At 38.9% G+C, this 18,590-nt stretch overlaps 1 non-coding gene across 1 annotated transcript; it reads right to left on the reverse strand.

Moving 5' to 3' along the window:
- Window positions 1-743: 743 nt before the first annotated feature.
- LOC112718807 (small nucleolar RNA R71) lies at window positions 744-847 on the reverse strand. The gene has a single exon (XR_003161134.1). It is a non-coding gene; the product is annotated as a small nucleolar RNA R71 (small nucleolar RNA).
- Window positions 848-18,590: the final 17,743 nt, after the last annotated feature.

Below are 18,590 nucleotides of genomic sequence, written 5' to 3' on the forward strand. Positions count from 1 at the left end.
CGAAAATTACTTCCCTCCTTCTCACATCCTTCTGTTTATGGACTAACACTATCCCTTAATGCAAAATTCGAACTTCATCTCCTTTGTTAAGTTCGAATTTTCTACTTCTGTCTTCTACTCTTCTTTTCCTCTGACACCTAAAGGAATCTCTATACTATGACATAGAGGATTCCACATTTTCTTGTTCTCTTCTCTTTCTTATGAGCAGGAGCAAAGACAAAGGCATTCTTGTTGAGGCTGATCCTGAACCCGAAAGGACCTTGAAGAGAAAGCTAAGAGAAGCCAAAGCACAACTCTCTTTAGAGCACCTGAACGAATTCTTCAAGGAAGAAGAAAACATGGCAGCCGAAAACAACAACAATGCCAACAATGCAAGGAAGGTGCTTGGTGACTTTACTGCACCTACTCCCGATTTCTATGGGAGAAGCATCTCTATCCCTGCCATTGGAGCAAACAACTTTGAGCTTAAGCCTCAATTAGTTTCTCTAATGCAACAGAATTGCAAGCTCCATGGACTTCCATTGGAAGATCCTCATCAGTTCTTAGCTGAATTCTTGCAAATCTGTAACATAGTCAAGACTAATGGGGTAGACCCTGAGGTCTATAGACTGATGCTATTCCCTTTTGCTGTAAGAGACAGAGCTAGAATATGGTTGGACTCTCAACCTAAAGAAAGCCTGGACTCTTGGGAAAAGCTAGTCAATGCCTTCTTGGCAAAGTTCTTTCCACCTCAAAAATGGAGTAAGCTTAGAGTGGAAGTCCAAACCTTCAGACAGAAGGATGGAGAATCCCTCTATGAAGCTTGGGAAAGATACAAACAATTGATCAGAAAGTGTCCATCTGACATGCTTTCTGAATGGAGCATCATAGGTATTTTCTATGATGGTCTCTCTGAACTGTCCAAGATGTCCTTGGATAGCTCTTCTGGAGGATCTCTTCATCTGAAGAAGACGCCTACAGAGGCTCAAGAGCTAATTGAAATGGTTGCAAATAACCAATTCATGTACACTTCTGAAAGGAATCCTGTGAACAATGGGACTAGTCAGAAGAAAGGAGTTCTTGAGATTGACACTCTGAATGCCATATTGGCTCAGAACAAAATATTGACTCAACAAGTCAATATGATTTCTCAAAGTCTGTCTGGAATGCAAAATGCACCAAGCAGTACTAAGGAGGCTTCATCTGAGGAAGAACCTTATTCTCCTGAGAACCCTCCAATGGAAGAGGTGAATTACACGGGAGAACCCTATGGAAACACCTACAACCCTTCATGGAAGGATCAACAGAGACCTCAACAAGGTTTCAATAACAATAATGGTGGAAGAAACAGGTTTAGCAATAGCAAGCCTTTTCCATCATCTTCTCAGCAACAGACAGAGAATTCTAAGCAGAACCCCTCTGACTTAGCAACCATGGTCTCTGATCTAATTAAGACCACTCAACGTTTCATGAATGAAACAAGGTCCTCCATTAGAAATTTGGAGGCACAAGTGGGACAGCTGAGTAAGAAAATCACTGAACTCCCTCCAAGTACTCTCCCAAGCAATACAGAAGAAAATCCAAAAGGAGAGTGCAAGGCCATCAATATGACCGAATTTGGAGAGGAAGGAGAGGAAGTGGACGCCACTGAGGAAAGCCTCAATGGGCGTGCACTGACCTCCACTGAGTTCCCCAATGAGGAACCATGGGAATCTGAGGCTCAAAATGAGACCACAGAGATTCCGTTGGACTTACTTCTGCCTTTCATGAGCTCTGATGAGTATTCTTCCTCTGAAGAGGATGAGTATGTCACTGAAGAGCAAGTTGCTAAATACCTTGGAGCAATCATGAAGCTAAATGACAAGTATTTGGAAATGAGACTTGGGAGAATGAACCTCCTGTGCTCACCAAAGAACTGGATGACTTGTCTAGGCAGAAACTGCCTCAAAAGAGACAGGACCCTGGAAAGTTTTCTATACCTTGTACCATAGGCACCATGACCTTCAAGAAGGCCTTGTGTGACTTAGGGTCAAGTGTAAACCTCATGCCCCTCTCTGTAATGGAGAAATTAGGGATCTTTGAGGTACAAGCTGCAAAAATCTCACTAGAGATGGCAGACAATTCACGAAAACAAGCCTATGGACTTGTAGAGGATGTTCTGGTAAAAGTTGAAGACCATTACATCCCTACTGATTTCATAGTCCTAGAGACTGGGAAGTGCATGGATGAATCCATCATCCTTGGCAGACCCTTCCTAGCCACAGCAAAGGCTGTGATTGATGTTGATAGAGGAGAGTTGATCATTCAAGTGGATGAAGAATCCTTGGTGTTTAAGGCCCAAGGATATCCCTCTGTCACCATGGAGAGGAAGCATGAAGAGCTTCTCTCAAAACAGAGCCAAACAGAGCCCCCACAGTCAAACTCTAGGTTTGGTGTTGGGAGGCCACAACCAAACTCTAAGTTTGGTGTTGAACCCCCACATTCAAACTCTACGTTTGGTGTTGGGAGGTTCCAACACGGTTCTGAGCATTTCTGAGGCTCCATGACAGTCCTCTGTCAAGCTAATGACAATAAAGAAGCGCTTGTTGGGAGGCAACCCAATGTTTTATAATTAATTATTTTCTTTTGTTATTTTATCTTTTTTGTAGGTTGATGATCATAAAAAGTCACAAAAACAATGAAAAAAGCAAAACCAGAATGAAAAACAGGAAGAAAAACAGCACACCCTGGAGGAAGAACTCACTGGCGTTTAAACGCCAGTGAGGCTAGCAGTTGGGCGTTTAACGCCAGAAAGGGGCACCAGACTGGCGTTAAACGCCAGTAAAGGGCAAGAACCTGGCGTTAAACGCCAGGAATGGGCACCAGCCCGGCGTTTAACGCCAGAAATGGCTCAAAACGTGGATTTTGATGCCATTTGGTGCAAGGATGCCTTTTCCTTGACACCTAAGGATCTGTGGACCCCACAGGATCCCCACCAAACCCTACCACACTCTCTTCTTCTTCACCCATTCCCTAATCACCTCTACCACTCTCCCTCTCCTCCATTTCTTCTTCTTCTACTCTCTTCTTTCTTCTTTTGCTCGAGGACGAGCAAACCTTTTAAGTTTGGTGTGGTAAAAGCATTGCTTTTTGTTTTTCCATAACCATTTATGGCATCCAAAGCCGGTTCAACTGAGAAGGCATGACCTCAAGCCCATCACTAAGAAAAAGATGGAGCAAACAAGAGACCCCTCTCATCATGAGATCCCTGAGATACCTCAAGGGATGCACCTTCCTCCACAAGACTATTGGGAGCAACTAAACACCTCCCTAGGAGAATTGAGTTCCAACATGGGACAACTAAGGGTGGAGCATCAAGAACACTCCATCATCCTTCATGAGATTAGAAAAGATCAAAGAATCATGAGGGAGGAGCAACAAAGACAAGGAAGAGACATTGAGGAGCTCAAGCACTCCATAGGATCTTCAAGAGCAAGAAAGAGCCGCCATCACTAAGGTGGACCCGTTCCTTGATTTCCTTGTTATTTATTCTTCTGTTTTTCGAATTTTATGCTTATGTTTATCCATGTTTGTGTCTTGTGATCATTAGTGTCTTAGTGTCTATGCCAAAAAGTTATATGAATCCATCACCTTTCTTAAATGAAAACTGTTTTTATTACAAAAGAACAAGAAGTACAGGATTTCAAATTCATCTTTAAAACTAGCTTAATTAGATTAATGTGGTGACAATACTTTTTGTTTTTTGAATGTATGCTTAAACAGTGCATATGTCTTTTGAATTTGTGGTTCATGAATGTTAAAATTGTTGGCTCTTGAAAGAATGATGAAAAAGGAGACATGTTACTGAGGATCTGAAAAATCATTAAAATGATTCTTGAAGCAAGAAAAAGCAATGAATACACAAAAAAAAAAAAAGAAAAGAAGAGAGAAGGAGAAAAACGAAAAAAAAAGGGGAGAAAAAGAAAGAAAAAGAAAGAAATAAAGTTGTGATCCGAGGCAATAAGAGTGTGCTTAAGAACCCTGGACACCTCTAATTGGGGACTTTAGCAAAGCTGAGTCACAATCTGAAAAGGTTCACCCAATTATGTGTCTGTGGCATGTATGTATCCGGTGGTAATACTGGAAGACAGAGTGCTTTGGGCCACAGCCAAGACTCAATAAGTAGCTATGTTCAAGAATCATCATACTTAACTAGGAGAATCAATGACACTATCTAGATTCTGAGTTCCTAAAGAAGCCAATCATTCTGAATTTCAAAGGATAAAGTGAGATGCCAAAACTGTTCGGAGGCAAAAAGCTACTAGTCCCGCTCATCTAATTTGGAGCTAAGTTTCATTGATAATTTGGAGTCTATAGTATATTCTCTTCTTTTTATCTTATTTGATTTTCAGTTGCTTGGGGACAAGCAACAATTTAAGTTTGGTGTTGTGATGAGCGGATAATTTGTATGCTTTTTGGCATTGTTTTTAGTATGTTTTTGATATGATATAGTTAGTTTTTAGTATATTTTTATTAGTTTTTAGTTAAAATTCACTTTTCTGGACTTTACTATGAGTTTGTGTGTTTTTCTGTGATTTCAGGTATTTTCTGGCTGAAATTGAGGGACCTGAGCAAAAATCTGATTCAGAGACCAAAAAGGACTGCAGATGCTGTTGGATTCTGACCTCCCTGCACTCGAAGTGGATTTTATGGAGCTACAGAAGCCCAATTGGCGCGCTCTTAACGGCGTTGGAAAGTAGACATCCTGGGCTTTCCAGCAATATATGATCGTCCATACTTTGCTCAAGATTTGATGGCCCAAACCGGCGTTCAAAGTCACCCTCAGAATTCCCAGCGTTAAACGCCGGAACTGGCACAAGAATGGGAGTTAAACGCCCAAACTGGCACCAAAATGGGAGTTAAACGCCAAGAAGAGTCTCTACACGAAAAATGCTTCATTGCTCAGCCCAAGCACACACCAAGTGGGCCCGGAAGTGGATTTTTATGTCATTTACTCATCTTTGTACACCTTAGGCTACTAGTTTTCTATAAGTAGGACCTTTTACTATTGTATTATCATCTTGGTTCTTCTGGTTCCCTCTCTGGGGCCGAAACCAATGATCACTTTTGTTCTTATGTATTTTCAATGGTGGAGTTTCTACACACCATAGATTAAGGTGTGGAGCTCTGCTGTACCTCGAGTATTAATGCAATTACTATTGTTCTTCCATTCAATTCCGCTTGTTCTTATTCCAAGATATCACTTGTTCTTCAACTTGATGGAGGTGATGATTGACGCCCATCACCATTCTCACCCATGAACAAAGTGACTGACAACCACTCTTGTTCTACAAGCATTTGAGGCTTGGTGAATATCTCTTGGATTCCTGATTGCACGATGCATGGTTGATCGCCTGACAACCGAGTGCTCGCCTGACAAACGAGCCAGCCATTCCGTGAGGTCAGAGTCTTCGTGGTATAGGCAAGAATTGATGGCAGCATTCAAGAGAATCCGGAAGGTCTAAACCTTGTCTGTGGTATTTTGAGTAGGATTCAATGACTGAATGACTGTGACGTGCTTCAAACCTGTAACCTACTGGGCGTTAGTGACAGACGCAAAAGAATCACTGGATTCTATTCCGGTAGGGGAGGGAACCACACCGGTGATTGGCAGCACTGTGACAGAGTGTGTGCATTAGCTTTCACTGCGAGGATGGGAGGTAGCTGTTGACAACAGTGAAACCCTACACGAGCTTGCCATGGAAAGGAGTAAGAAGGATTGGATGAAGACAGTAGGAAAGCAGAGAGACGGAAGGGAAGGCATCTTCATTCGCTTATCTGAAGCTCCCACCAATGATATACATAAGTATCTCTATCTTTATCTTTATGCTTTATTCGTTTATCACTATAACCATTTGAGTCTGCCTGACTGAGATTTACAAGGTGACCATAGCTTGCTTCATACCACCAATCTCCGTGGGATCGACCCTTACTCACGTAAGGTATTACTTGGACGACCCAGTGCACTTGCTGGTTAGTTGTGCGAAGTTGTAGTGATCACAATTTCGCGCACCACTTCTCTAGCATGAATCCTCCATTCCTTTCCCAAGGTTCCGAAGGATTCCAATTATGGATAGTTTCTTTCCCAAGACAACTAACCAATGGAATTAGATCGAGAAGCTTTCTAACAAAATTCAAGAGAAAAGATTGAAGAAGAAGATAAAAACTATTATTGATTCATTGAATTACAATAGAGCTCCCTAACCCAATGAAAGGGGGTTTAGTGAGTCATAGCTCTGAATTCAATTACAAAAAGTATCAAAACTAGAAAAAATGATCCAAAAGTCCCTTCTAACTTAAATTCTATCCTATTTATACACTTTCTAAATTGAGCTTCTGTTGTGTTTCTTGGGCTTTGAGGCCTTTCCCTGATTTTCTTTTGCTTTGGGTTTATGATCCATAATCCTGATGAGGCTGCTGATCCAATTATGTAACATTCATTGAGCCAACTTAGTGATAATCAAGTAATGACACATGATTCAACAAATTGAAATTCCAGACTCATCAATTCTTCAGGCCCAATCTCATAAACCATGATATTCAATTGGGTTTCATACCAGAGTACGTTTAAGTTAATGTTTGTGCTCAAATGCTAACTTAAACTGCAATATCTTTGGCCCAGAAACCTTTTCAAACAGTGGCGTTTAAGTTGCAGTTTAAGCTTCAGTTTAAGGTTAAACTGAAGCTTAAATGTGGAACTGGAAGAAGGCAACCCTGGAGGGTAAAGTAGTCGAACACGTTTAAGCTTCAGTTTAAGGTTAAACTGAAGCTTAAACGTGGAAATGAAAGAAAGCAACCCCAGAGTGTGGAATGGTCGAACACGTTTAAGCTTCAGTTTAAGGTTAAACTGAAGCTTAAACGTGAAAATGAAGAAAGCAACCCTGGAGTGTGAATTTGGTCGAACACGTTTAAGCTTCAGTTTAAGGTTAAACTGAAGCTTAAACGTGGAAATGAAGAAAGCAACCCTGGAGGAAAATTTTGGTCGAACACGTTTAAGCTCCAATTTAAGGTTAAACTGGAGCTTAAACGTGGGAATGCTCCCTGGTGCATTTCTCATTTCTGGCGTTTAACTTCCAGTTTAAGGTTAAGCTGGAGGTTAAACGCCACTTTCAGCTTTTCTCAGCCTTCATGATTTTGGCGTTTAAGCTCCAGTTTAAGCTTAAACTGGAGCTTAAACGCCAGTTCCCAGCATTATATGGCTTGGCAGTTTAAGTTCCAGTTTAAGCTTAAACTGGAACTTAAACTCCACATGTGGTATTCAAGCTTCCTTTATTGATTTTGTTGCTTCCTTGTCTAGCCTCTTCTTCCCTGAAATCATCCAAACAACTGCATCAAAGTCTTGCAAAATTTCATGAGAAATCTTCCATTCATAGCATTCAAGTTATATAACTAAAAACTCATGGAATTTGCATCAAAATCATACTGTTTGGATGGTTCATTGCTTTGTTATTCATTTAACCATTCTTGGTTACTTTAAGCTCAAGAAAATGCATAAAACAACTAAAACTAACAGAAAAATGCTAGTGAAACTAGCCTAAGATGCCTTGGCATCAACATCATTTGCATATGTTTGAATTATTTGGGTTTGGCTATTTGTTTTGGATTTCTACATCATATATGCTATGCGACCTGATTATGTGCTACTTGTTCTACTTGTACCTTATTTGTGTATTACTTGTCTGTATTGCTTGTGTTTGTACAACTGAGAGATCCCTCATGTTGGTGTCGCTGGATGTTGAGGGCTGTTCTTGATGAGATGAATTGATGATGCGATAGCATGATGATGATGATTTTTGGAATGAGATAATTTGAGCCCCCTGGGTAGACGCAGTGATGTGATTTCACTAGCTCCAGGCGAGGGTATGATGTATTGATATAGAGTTGCTGAGACAGAACAACTGGTGATGGTTTTGCTTATGATTCTGAGTCTGATTCGTGTAAGAATCAGCGAGTTGGGAAACATGTGTAATATGAACTAAATTTAGTATCCCATTACGACAGATGCCTATTCATGGATTAGTGAGAATCTAGGCTGGATATTTAGAGAAAAGGAGTTTATAATGCTTAGTGAGTTTTTATTGCAGTGCATTGTATTTATTTGGCACTTTTACCGTACTGGGAACCCATGGGCCCGGGGTTCTCATTCCGTATATATCTCTTGTTTTTCAGATACAGGTTCAGGTGCTCAGAAGTGAGCTGCGGTTCGTCTGAGAAACGGCGAAGATATTTATTTTCTCTACTTTGTGTTTTCCTTAGAATCTCTCCACCTTTGTTTTGAAAAGATTATATTATGTGTTGAACTCTTTTGGAACTTGCCTATAGAGGCTCTTATGTTTCCTTTGGGAGAGATTAGGATGTACTGTTGTCAGTTACTTTCATACTGTATCCTAGCCGGCCTAAACTTCGCGGGTCACGACTAGTGGCTATTTACTTATGTTATATATATCTATCTGTTATCTATCTCTTAATCTCCTTTATGCCTTGTCCATATATCGCTTTCGGCTTCACGTTTTATCTTTTCGTTGTCGAAACGTGAGTGATACGTCTTCGCGATTTTATTTCTACTCTTTTCAGGCTTCTCGATTAATACTCCTTTCGAAATTACCTATGTTTATATATTAAAAAAATCCACCTGAGAGTCGTACCACCGTAATATCATTGACTTATGACTCGAGCATAAGGATTTGAATATTAGGGTGTTACAAGTATGATTAGTGTTTACTCAATATTTTATTTGATCATGTTCAAAATTCCTCAAGCTCAACCCTGTTGGTTTCGTGTCGGTTCTGGTGGATGGCGATCTTGTGCTTGCTAACCCTTTAGTCATTATCATGGTCATCACTCCAACTTCATATCTAAATGCTTTCTTTTTGTACCTCTTTCCCCCTTCGTTTCCCTCATTCATATTGTTATTTTGTATCTATGCAGTATCTGGACGATAAGTATCCTCAATACCCTTTGCTGCCTAGTGATATTCACAAAAGATATAGCAATCAATTTTTAGGTCCTGCTCTGTGTCAGTTAGTGGTTGCAAACTCTAATGAATGTGTTCCCTTCTAAGTTCTAATCATGTCATCTCATCCACAAGCTACCCACATCGTTTCCTTGTCCATCAGCCTCTTCAAAACATAAGCTTTCTGGTGTGCATTCGGTTCCTGATTTTCTATTACGAATGAAGGTGCTGTTCCTGGATGTTTCAGCTTATACTTTACACACTATGTCCACTGTTATTTGCAGAATTACATTGGGGAAAAAGTCATCCCTGACGAAAAGCTTCCTTGGGTACAAGGTGTCCTTAGAAAGTGCTTCACAGGTGATGTTTGATTAACTTGCTTATACACTAAAGGCTTCAAATATGCATTTCTATTTTTTTAGGGCATATTCTAATGTTATCTTACTATTACCACTTTTATTTCAGCACTTGAAAAACTCTTGAAGGACCACATGGGAAGATACGAAACGGGAGATGAAATTTCCTGGTATGTTGGTATTTTAAGGGTGCAGATGATTCCTTTTATGGGGGCAGATGCTATAGTCTCTTGGGTGATATTGGAATAGTTTTGTGTTGCTTGAATTTACATTAATTGCTATGGCTGGAATTCATATCTTGTTGGCTTTATTAACACTTAACAAAGTTGTATTGCTATAGCTGAAATTTGTTTGTGCAATTCTGGTTGTTGTATTTCTGATTTTCTGCACTTCTGTTTGTTGTGGCTGAAAGTTGTATTGTTATTTTTGGTTATTTCCTTTTCACCATGAACTAGAAACATGGGATGACTTGGTATATATGACATAACACAACAAATATAGTATGACTTGGTTATTTCTGATTTTATAGCTTTTTTATTTTATGGGTTATAACTTATGCTTTTTTTTATTTTTGAATTCTAAATTTGGATTTGTGAAACACTATTATGCATCGGTGAAACTTGTACAAGGTACAAAAAGAATTAATGATATCAGTCATTGATAGTTTTGAGTTTGACTTTTTAATTAGGAATATTTTTCTAACCACTTTTTTATATAATTATGCAGGATAATAAAGAAGATTAAGCTAATTCTTATTGTGGTTTATTGGCTACGATAGAGTAGTGTTGGGAATGGATACATATATGGTTAGTTGACTAATGACTTTTAATAGAAAATACTTATGTAGAATATATTTTTTGTAGAGTATTAGTAGTAAATTCTAAGTGTGAGATGTATGAATATTCATAATTAATTTCATTCTAGTATTTTTGGATCATTATTATAAATATATTTTGGTTAGAGATAATTTTTATTATTTAAAGAAATTATTTAGTATAATTATGTATTTTTTTTATTTTATAATATTTAACTCATTTAGTTAAAAATACGGAATTATTATACATGTAATCATATTACTAAATATTATGTTGTATTAATAATTATTAGAATATTATATATAAAAAAAATAACAGAGCTAAGGCTACACTTATATACAGTAGCTATAGTATTCAAAAAAATCGAAGGACCTAAGGCTACACTTATAAAGAGTAGCCATAGTATACAATGTGGCTACGCTTTACAGGAGATGCAGTAGCACTGAAAGCGTAGCCTATTCTGGTAGAAATGGAAGCTGAAAAGCGTAGCCTTTGGTCCTAGTCAGCATCACTTGAAAAGTGCACCCTATTCCCAAACACCAAAAATGTAGCCCTTAGGGCAGAAAAGCGTAGCCTTTGAGAAAAGACAACGGCTGAATAGGAATCACCCCAAAAAGCGTAGCCGTAGCCCAGAAAGCGTAGCCGTAGCCTAAGGCATCATTTTTTTTTCATTTTTGGCTACACTTATTAAGTGTACCTGAAAGGGTGTTTTTCTTGTAGTGTGTGCCTCGGATATGTGATCACCACATAACTCTCTTTATCAGTCAGGGAAAGTATACCTCCTTCCACTCCAGAATACATCTAATCAAGACGAGCATATTGATGAATCCATATTTGACAAGATATTTTGACTTGATTTGGATGGATTTCATCACATAAACTCACACTTAAGCACCAAAATAACATACTTTTGTGTTAGATCCCTAAATTGTGCCTAAATGTGAAAACATGCAATTTTGTGCTTGAAATGAGCAATTTAATTCTACTTTTATTCCATTCGATGCCGTGATATGTTTGTTGAGTGACTTCAGGCCTTAGAGGCAAGAATGGATGGCCAAAAGTGGAAGAAATCATGTGCAAGGGAGAACACATGAAGAAAACAAGGAAAAGAACACACAGCGACGTGTGCGTGCGCACAAGTATCTATGCATACGCACAGGAGGATTTTCAGCAAAGTGTGCGGACGCACACATCTGCACGTTCGCACAGGTCCCTGCACATGATTTTATTAATGAAACTCGTGCTTCACGATTTCTGAGGCTTTTTGGCCCATTTTTGAAGGCTTGAAGGCTTGTTTGAGAGGCTATATGAAGGGGAATTCAACACATATGAGGGAGCCATCTTAGAATAGGAAAAACACACTTTAGGAGTAGTGTTAGAGTAGTTTTAGGTTTTGCTCTCTTAGGATTTAATTAGAGTTTTGTAGAATTTTATACTTTAAGTCTTGCTTTTGGATTTTGCAATTTACATTGTAATTATTTCTTTAATTGTCTCTTCCAATTACCATAATTGTTCTTACACTTGCTTCTATTTTACTTTCTTTTATCAATATATGTTTGATTTTGCAATTTTGATGTTCTTGTCAATGAATTTGATGTTGATGCTTGTTTTATGTTTGTTTGAGTTGCCTTTATTGATTTTGATCATTTATGGTTTATAGCTTTTACCATTTTCCCAATTTTGCCCTGTTTTGTTAATATGCATACTAAGTGTTTGATGAAATCTCAACCCTAGTTTTGGGGTAATTTCCACCCCTTGGCTTGGAAAAAATAAGTTTATGGATTACTAGAGCTATAATGTCCAAAATTTAGTGATAATTTGGGAATAATAGTAGCACTCACTTGGGCGCTCTCCTGGGCGATCACTTGAAACCGCCTTTGATTTTGGATATGTGCGTATGCACAAGCGTGCGCATACACACAAAACATGCATTTTTGAGGAAGTGTGCGTACGCACAAGTCAGTGCGGACACAAAATGGTGATTTTGGTGCTCGTTCCAGTGCTCATTTTCAAGCGTGGGTTGGAGAGCGTCTTTAGCACTAGACCAAGGAAAATTTGGGGTCTGTGCGTAAGGATAACGTAGTGTGCATACGCACAAGAGGAGATTTTGCGAAGTGTGCGCACGCACAAGCAGGTGTGCATACACACAAGAATAAAAATGGCTAGCGCTCATTTTTCACGGTCAGTAACCAGTGCCCATGTAAAGTGCCAACACCCCCTGGAGCATGTCACCTCGCCCAAAGTGAGTGCCCAACACATGCAAGTGACCCCTGAAGCTTCAAATTCACATCAATGGTCCACCTAAACTTCAAGCAAACAAAGTCCACTCATATCACTTAATCAAGGCCACAAGAAGCATCTAGAATAGTTTGTTTTCATTTCATTATAATTTGCTTTTAATTTTATTTAATTTTGTAATTTAGGAGAGCCTGTATAAAGGCCTTAGTTTCATAGAATTGGACACACCATCCTAGGAGGGGCCTTCGGACACTCCCTTCACACACTTCTTCTCCTTCATTTTCTTTTATTCCCACATTGTAATTTTTTTGTTATAGATCTTTAATTTTCATTTAGGAAAGGAGCTCTGTTGTAATTCCAATGAATTAATGCAATTTTTCTTCTCCTCAATCCGCTTGTTGTTAGCTAAGGGAAAGATTTTTTGCTTCATAGATTCAATCACTACCAAGAGGGGGTTGGATCTACTTGAATCTCTATGTGAGCCTTGAGAAAGGGATCATAGGATTCAGTTTGAGGCTTTTCTCTCATAACTCTTTTGATCAAAACATTCTTAGTTGGTACAACACATATAATCTCTTTGAATTGATATCCTAAGGGTTGTGTGGCTTCTGGATTAGAAATTGAGCTTCACCTCTTCTCATGAACAATTAGATAAAGAGATTAGCGATTGATTGTGTTAAGAGAAATTGAATTGCCAAGAGATTGGAATTCAATTATTTACAATTTGTCATAGATCTACTTCATATGATTGAGAAGGAAGTGAGACCCATTGATTCAAGGGGAATCAACATCTCTAATCCCTTATGTTTTCTATCTTTATTTTCCATCATTTCCTTTTTTGTACTTTTTCTTTCTTGCAATTTACTTTCCAGCACTTTATTTTCTTACACTTTACATTTGTGTCATTTACTTTCTTACACTTTATTGCTTTCTTTTACTTTTATGTCACTTACATTTCTTGTGTGATTATCACTTCTTAATGGTTTGTCTAACTAGAATAATCCTCGTGGGATCGATTAAATTTTTATGCATCAAGTTTTTGGCGTCGTTGCCGGGAATTAATTGTGGTTAACAATCTACCGGTGGTTGGTTACCTAGATTAGACACTTTTTCTCTTTTGTTTCTGTCATTTAAGTTCTTTTAATTTTCTATTTTCTCTTGCTACTACGGTGTTTGTGTTATTGCCTCACTAAGAATTCCTTATCTGTGACATAAGAAAATTCAATTTCTTTTGGTGGTTGTGTTTGGTACAAAATTTTTCAAGTAAAAATGGAGTTCACCTCACATTTTGATCAATCCTCTTACCTGGGATATTGCCCACCACCACAAAATGATTCATATCATTATCCTCATGGTGACTGGGAATATCAACAAGAAATGGCAGATTTTGAGCAATCAACCCAATTGGGATATGCTCCAGGGCTTATGACACTATTTTTGAATAGTTTTGGCATCTCACTATCAATTGAAACTCAGAAATATCAGCATCCCTTGGAACTAGAATTCAGATGATATTACAGATTCTCTTCTTTAGGCTCTAATTGATTATTGAACACAACTTTTATTTTTCCTTGGTGCTTTGCACCTTTGAGCCTGGCCGTAACTCTAAGTGCTTTGTTTTCAAGCTTAACTTGATACATAAACACCACAAGAACTTAATTGGGAAACCCCTTTTGGGCTCGAATTTCTCATTACTTTTTTTTCTCCTAGACAGTAGTACTCAGAGCTTTAGGCATACTCTCCTAACCACTGATATTTGATGAGGGAAAAACGATTCCACACAAACTCACCGGCAAGTGTATCGGGTCGCATCAAGTAGTAATAACTCACAAGAGTGAGGTCGATCCCACAGGGATTGATGGATCAAGCAATTTTAGTGGGTGATATGTCTAGTCAAGCTAACAGTAATGAATTAGATGAAATTGAAGCAACAGAAATTAAATTCACTGAAAATTGTAAATGGCAGAATGTAAATTGGACAGAAGCTTAAATTGGCAGAAGCTTAAAGGAAAAGTAAAATTGCATCAGATCTAACTTGCAGGGAAATAAATTTGGCAGAATCTTAAAGAACAAGAAATGTAGATTACAGCAAAAGTAAAGGGAAGTGGGAGCAGGGAAATTAAAAAAGCAGTGAATCAAAACTCGGGACAATTGCAGGAATTGTAAATTGCAGGAAAGTAAATCAAACTCAGTGTGAATGGAAAAGTGAAATTGAAGAATAACAGAATTGAAGAATTGCAGGAAGAATTAAATCGCTTGAAAGTAAATTGGAAGCAATGGGAACAGAAGACAATGGGAACAAAAGAGTAAAATCAAGCTTAATGTAAATTGAATTGTAAAATTGCTGAAAATGAAAAGAAAGATAAACTCTCTACCAGAGCCTTCTACCCTACTCCTACTCCTACTGCTCTATTAGAGTCAACCTCCCCCTTCTTTATGAAATGAAACTAATGCCTTTATATAGGCTTTACAAAATGAAAATGAAATTGAAATTGAAAACAAATTACAATTCAAATGAAATTCCTATTCTAATTATTTCTTGTGCCTTTGTGTCATCTCCAGTGGGCTTTTGTTGGTTTGGATTTGAATGAGAGGGTGGATCCGGATTGTTTGGCTTGGTTCAAGTGGATTAGGATGCAATTGGTGGCTTGGGTCTCCTCCCAGTGGAGCGCTCCGTTAGTTAAGTGAACTTGGCGTTCACTTTTGTGGCGTGCCAATTTGGTGCTCCTTGTGTGCATGTGGCCTCCTCCAGCATTCACTTAGTGAAAGTCACGCTCCCTTAGTGAGCGCTATTCCTTGGGCGGTTGGTTCCTTTGTTTCTTGCTATCTTTCCCTTGGTGAGGGCCACGAGAATGCTCACACTTGTGAGCGTAGTGCTCACTTCTTTGAGCGCTCCTTGCTTTGGCCTTGCATTCCTTGCTTCTAAGGCACGAGAATGCTCACACTTGTGGGCGTAGTGCTCACTTCTTTGAGTGCCAGCCTTTGATGTGTGCCTTCCGTGGTTTAATGCGCGCCCAGCTTCCCTTAGGTTTGTGCCCGAAAATGCTCACACTTGTGAGCGTAGCGCTCACTTCTTTGAGCACTCCTTGTGAACGTTGGCCTTTGTTGAATGCTCCATTGGTTAAGCGCTCCTTTGGTTGAGCGCTGGCCTTCCTTCCCTCTTCCCTTGGTGCCTTGCCTTCCTTTCTTCATCTGCAAGCAACCAAACAAACATGTCAAGGTATCACCAAATTCACAAGGTTTCTAAATCATTCATAAAATTAACTAATTCTAGCATAAACCCTATGATTTTGTGTCAAATAAATGATGGTTGATTGATTTAACATAATCATTAAAATCCACTCTAAATCACTTACTTATTGTGTAAGAAAGTATATAAAACCTAATGCAACAAGTAAAAAATGCTTGAAAAGCTAGCATAAGATGACTTGTCATCAATTTTTAAAGCCTTGGACCTCTTTCTTTTGATTTTTCTTTTTTTTGTACTTTTTGCTATTTGTTTTTGCTTCAAGAATCAATATTCTTCATTAATTGAGAGAAGCAGTAATACTTTTCTAAATTCTTATTCCTTAAGAACCAATATATACTAATTCATGCATTCAGGATAGAGGTAGTGCCACCACTTCATAGCAACTAGAACACGCAATATATAACTGAAAGTGTCATGCATTTTATTGCTTTTTTTCTTTAGATTTTTGTTTAAGTTCAAAGCACAATACATGAGACATCTTTTAAAAATAAACATAAAATACTGAAATAAATAACTAAACTAGAAAATAGGGAAATTCTAATAATGATCATGCATACTCAGAAAAGAAAACAAGAAATAGAATGAAATACTAGAAAACACAAGCGAGATAAAGGGAGAATGAAACTCAACTACCTCGGTGATGGTGGCTGCTGCTCCCTCCAGGGAATCCTCTTGAGCGCTTAAGCTCCTCTATGTCACGCCTCTGCCTCCTATACTCTTCTATCATTTGATAGAGGAGTACAGTGTGATCCTGATGCTCTAGCCTCAGCTAATCAACTGATGATGTCATTGATGATTTGCATCATCTACCCTTTTTTCTTGCATAAAAAAGACCATAAAAGAGCATAATCTCATTTGATCAACTGCGTGTGGCATGCCGGTATAATTTTCCAGAGAGTAACAATAAAGGCCATTAAAGGGGCATGGCATGCCTAGCCCACCATTTACTATGGGCGTGCCACTTGAGCCATGGGCGTGGCACTCCAATTCATCACTCCAGAAAGGATCATCACTAGGGCGTGCCACTTGGTGTCTAAGGCGTGGCACGCCTGCATCAAAAGTCACTTTGGTGTGCCACTTGAGGAGCCAAGCGTGGCAGCCAAGCTTAAGGAACCCATAAATGAACGGGCGTGCCACTTGAGCAACATGGCATGGTATGCTAGTACAAGATTCTAGAGAAGGGGCTGAAGGCTAAATAGGTCTGGGCGTGCCACTTAAGGTCGAAGGCGTGGCACGCCAAGCTCTCACCCTCACTTAGGCGTGCCACTTGAGCATTCAGGCGTGGCACGCCAGCGTACAAGAATGCCAAAACAAAGGCTGGGCGTGCCACTTGGTATCGAAGGCGTGGCACGCCAGCTCAAAAGTCTCACTATGGCGTGCCACTTGAATGCTGGGTGTGGCACGCCAGTTGCTGGAACCAAGGCAAAATGATGGGTGTGGCACGCCAGCCTCTTGGCGTGGCACACTGGTTATATCTTCTAGAGAGGGAGTTATGAGGCCAACCATAAGGGCGTGCCACTTGTGGCACACCATTGATAAACCACTATTTTATGGTTTATATTGTATTTAATTGAGTGGTTTTATCAAGCTTTTCACCCACTTATTCATATGATTTGCATGATTTTACAATTCCTTCCTAGTTTAGCTCTATGATTGAAAACATGCTTCTTTGGTCTTAATTTAGCTAATCTTAATCCTCTCTTATTACCATTTGATGCCTTGATTTGTGTGTTAGGTGCTTCAGGCTTCATAGGGCAGGAATGGCGTAAGGAATGAAGAGGAAGCATGCAAAAAATGGAAGGAACACAAGGAATTGAGGAGATGACCAGCGAGAAGTCACGCGGTCGCATGGCTCACACGACCGCGCGAAATAGAAGGAATTACCGTGATGCGCTCGCGTGCCTGACGCGACCGCACGGATTGGAAGCTGCACGAACAATGCAAATGCGTGGACGACGCACACGCGTGGTACGAAAAATGCTGAGTGACGCGATCGCGTGGACGACGCGGCCGCGTGACGTGCGCGATCTGTAGAATTACAAAAGTCGCTGGCACAGATTCTGGGCCACATTTCAACCCAGTTTTCGGCCCAGAAACACAGATTAAAGTCCGGGAACATGCAGAGACTCAGAACATCAATTTATATCAGATCATAATTCAATTTTAGGTTTTAGATGTAGTTTTATAGAGAGAGGTTCTCTCCTTTCTCTTAGGATTTAGGATTAGGATTAGGATTAGGATTTCAACTTCTTCATCACAGGTTCAATGTTCCTTTAATTTATTTTCTACTTTTATTTATTACTTTAGTTGATTATTTGATGTTGCCAATTTGGCTTATGGATTTCTATGTTCAATCTAACTTTCTATTTAATATAATTCGAGGTATTTCAAATTTATAATGTTCCTTTAATTTATTTTCTACTTTTATTTATTACTTTAGTTGATTATTTGATGTTGCCAATTTGGCTTATGGATTTCTATGTTCAATCTAACTTTCTATTTAATATAATTCGAGGTATTTCAGATTTATGATTGCTTTCCTTTATTTATATAGATAATTTAGATTTTCTACCTGTTGGCTCTGGTTGATTAATTGGTGACTCTTGAGTTATCAAACTCATTGTTGACTAAAAATTGGAACTCTTCAAGAATTAATTTGAGTTCCAATAACTATAGCCTTTCCCAAGGAAAGGCTAGGACCTGAGGAATCAAAATTAATTCATCCACTTGACTTACCTTCATAGTTAGAGGTTGACTTAGTAGGAGAAAAATCCAATTCTCATCACAATTGATAAGGGTAACTGGGATAGGACTTCCAGTTTTCCTACCTTGCCAAGAGCTTTATTAGTTTTTATTTTGACGAGTTGTTATTTTACATTACTTGTTCAACTCTTTTGAAAACCCTAAAATATATCTTTGCATAACCAATAATAAGAACACCTCCCTGCAATTCCTTGAGA

The sequence above is a fragment of the Arachis hypogaea genome, chromosome 10, assembly GCF_003086295.3.
Source record: "Arachis hypogaea cultivar Tifrunner chromosome 10, arahy.Tifrunner.gnm2.J5K5, whole genome shotgun sequence".
NCBI classification, from domain to species: Eukaryota; Viridiplantae; Streptophyta; class Magnoliopsida; order Fabales; family Fabaceae; genus Arachis; species Arachis hypogaea.